Below are 3,280 nucleotides of genomic sequence, written 5' to 3' on the forward strand. Positions count from 1 at the left end.
TGAATCCGTGACACTGAACCGTTTCACAGAGAAGCAAGTCCCGTGGCTGACTCCTGATGTCCGTTTGGCTTTTACAGATAATTCGTTTTTGTCTCTATTTTTAATGGTCCATTCGGTTTTACAGATAATTGTTTTCTTCCTTCTTCGTGTTTTCTCACTGAACAATCCGCCCAGCAGCCGTGTGAACATCCAGCCTTTTATTATGCTCTGTGCTTCTTCAAGGGACTCGAAGAAATCCTGTGGGATGCCAGGCTTACATTTCAATTGCCCCCAGAGAGAGTTCTGGAATGGAGCCACTGATCCCATTTATTTGTGCTCCCTGAGAAGGAAGGCATCTCTTGGAACAAAGAGAGACAGAGAGACAGAGACAGAGAGAGAGACAGAGACAGAGAGACAGAGACAGAGAGAGAGAGACAGAGAGACAGAGAGACAGAGACAGAGAGACAGACAGAAACAGACAGAGAGACAGAGAGAGGGAAGGAAGGAAGGAAGGAAGGAAGGAAGGAGGGAAGGAAGGAAGGAAGCCCTAATGGAGGCGAAGCTCCCAGCCCTGTCCTGGCTCTGGCGGGCCGTGGCTCTTGGAAAGGTCCGTGTGAGGCCGATGTAGCGTCTGTGAACTTGAACTTGAACTTGGGCGTGGTGAATTACCACGGGGCTGGGTGGGAGTCGGTAAGGACGTTCCCACCCGGGCCACGGGGAGGATTGTGGCCGAGATCCTGGGAACTTGGTGGCCTGAGCTGTCATCATCCACGGACTGGAGATCTGTGGGGCTCACGCCGATCCCCCCCCAACCCCCCGTCCTTACAGACACCATTGCAAGTGCTTCTCTACCTTCCACATCCGGGAAATATCCCAGGTTGGGGGCGGGGGGGGGATGGAAGGGTGGGGGGGTCAGGAAATGCAGGTAACTTCTCGTTCATTCTCCCTTTGCTATCTAGAATGGGTTTTGGATCCCCCCCAAAATGGAAAGTTCTTTATCCAGGGAAGACTTCTTGGGGGAAATAAGGTCATTTTCTCAAGCCCCTGAGATTCTGAAATCTGAAACACATGTGTGTGTATGTGTGTCCATCTATGTAAGTATATCTATATATCTACGATTTATTTATCCATGATCTAGCGATGTATCCATCCATGTATCTATCTATACATTTTATGAGTTATCTATGGGCTATTTATCTAGGTATCATCTATGTATGTATCTGTATATAGCTATATGTATATCTATAAGTATCTACATACCTATGTTTGTCCCTATCTATTTATGGATCTATCCATATAAATATATATCCATTTATATATATATCTATGTATGTATGATTTGTTTATGATCTATAATCTACGTACCTATCTGATTTCTCTATGATCTATGTATGTATGTATCTATGTATCTGCCTATTTTGTATCTATCTGTGCATCTATCTATGATTTATCTATGATCTATGTATGTATATATCTATGTATCTGCCTATTTAAATATATATGTATCCACCTACATATGTAAATCTATTGTATATATGATTTATCTATGATCTATGCATGCATGTATCTATATGTATGTATCTATGTATCTGCCTATTTAAATATATATGTATCCATCTACATATGTAAATCTATTGTATATATGATTTACCTATCTATGATCTATGTATACATGCACCTGTTTATCTCTCTCTATAATGCATCTATGTATCTCGGATCTGTGTATCTATGGATCTGTATGCCTATCTATCTACACGTCTAGTATGCGTCTGTGATTTATCTATGTATCTCTCTACGCTCTATGGATCTGTCGCAGACCCTAAGGTGCTGGTGTGAGCAAAGCCTCCTGGGTATTGGCTCCAAACCTCAGAGCTGCACGTACTTGGCGTTTGTATTTGAGGAAGCGTTCCTCTCAGCTTCTGGGCCTGGGGCGTGTCCGGGGGAGTCTGGTAGACCAAGACTGTTGGATATAGGATGAGGAAGGTTGCGTGCTGTCTGTGTGTGTTGGAGCAGTGGGTCCTCGAATCCGAAGATGCGAGCGTTGGACAGATCTGGAAAGTGTCCATAGCTGAGGCTCTTGCTGGAATCAACAGAGCTGAGCCTTCAGCCTTCTGTCTCCTTCATCGGTCCCTTGGTCCCGGGCGCCCCGGCCCTGCTGTGGCTGGAGCGTGGCTTGTTTCTATACCCAGCTCTTCTATTATTTTAGTCTATTACTATCTTCATTTTATATCCGTGCTGGGATTTGAACCCAGGACCCGGGCACTTTTTCCACTCAAAGCTAGCACGTTACCACCTGAGCCACAGCTCCATCTACTTCCTGCCTTTTGGGGGGGGGGTTGGGTCACTGGGGCTTGGCTGCCTGGGCTGGCTTTGAACCATGATCTTCAGGTCTCAGCCTCCCTAGTAACTGGGATTATAGGTGGGAGCCATGGAGCCCTACTTTTCTGAATAAACACTGCTGTTGCTTGCAGTTCTCTTGGGGAGACACAGAACTCAAGGACTCCAACCGGATATCCTGCTAATCGAGAGAACCCCCAAACCCTTCGACTTCCCCGTGAAGGCGATGGTTTGGTTTCAGCTGGCTGGTGGCTGTGGGGAAAACAGCGAGGGTCCCGCACGGACCCCATTACACCTGTGACCCCGGGACTCCGCCACCCCGAGTCCCACAGGCCCTGTCCAGCATCTCCTACCTTTCACGATTGCCACCTGCTACCGCGCAGAACACAGCCCTGCACCCCTTCCTGTCACCTCCAAGTGAGGAACCTTCCAGATCTGGCCCAGGGTGGGGGAAGATGGAGAGGTGTCCCAAACTGTCGTAGCTGCCCCTGCAACTGGGCCGAGTCTTAATAGGAATGATTTCCTGCCAGTGGTGCACGCCTGCTATGCTGGATACTCAGGAGGCTGAGATCTGGGGATGGTGGTTCAAAGCCAGCCCGAGCAGGAAAATCCATGAGACTCTTATTTCCCATGAACCACTCAGAAAACCAGAAGTGGAGCTGTGGCTCAAGTGGTAGAATGCCAGTCTTGAGTGAAAGAGCTCAGGGACAGCGCCCAGACCCTGAGTTCAAGTCCAGGACAAGAAAGAGATAAAGAAAAAAGAAAGAAAGAAAGAAAGAAGGAAGGGAGGGAGGGAGGGAGGGGGGAGGGAAGAGAAAGAGGAAGAGAGGAATGAAGGAAGGAAGGAAAGAAGGAAAAGAGGAAGGGAGGGAAGGGAAGGGAAGGAAGAAAGAAAGGTGGGCTGGGAAGGTGGCTCAGTGGTAGAGTGCTCGCCTCACATGCATGAGGCCCTGGGTTCGATTCC

The sequence above is a fragment of the Dipodomys ordii genome, unplaced genomic scaffold (genome assembly GCF_000151885.1).
Source record: "Dipodomys ordii isolate 6190 unplaced genomic scaffold, Dord_2.0 Scaffold81, whole genome shotgun sequence".
NCBI lineage: Eukaryota > Metazoa > Chordata > Mammalia > Rodentia > Heteromyidae > Dipodomys > Dipodomys ordii.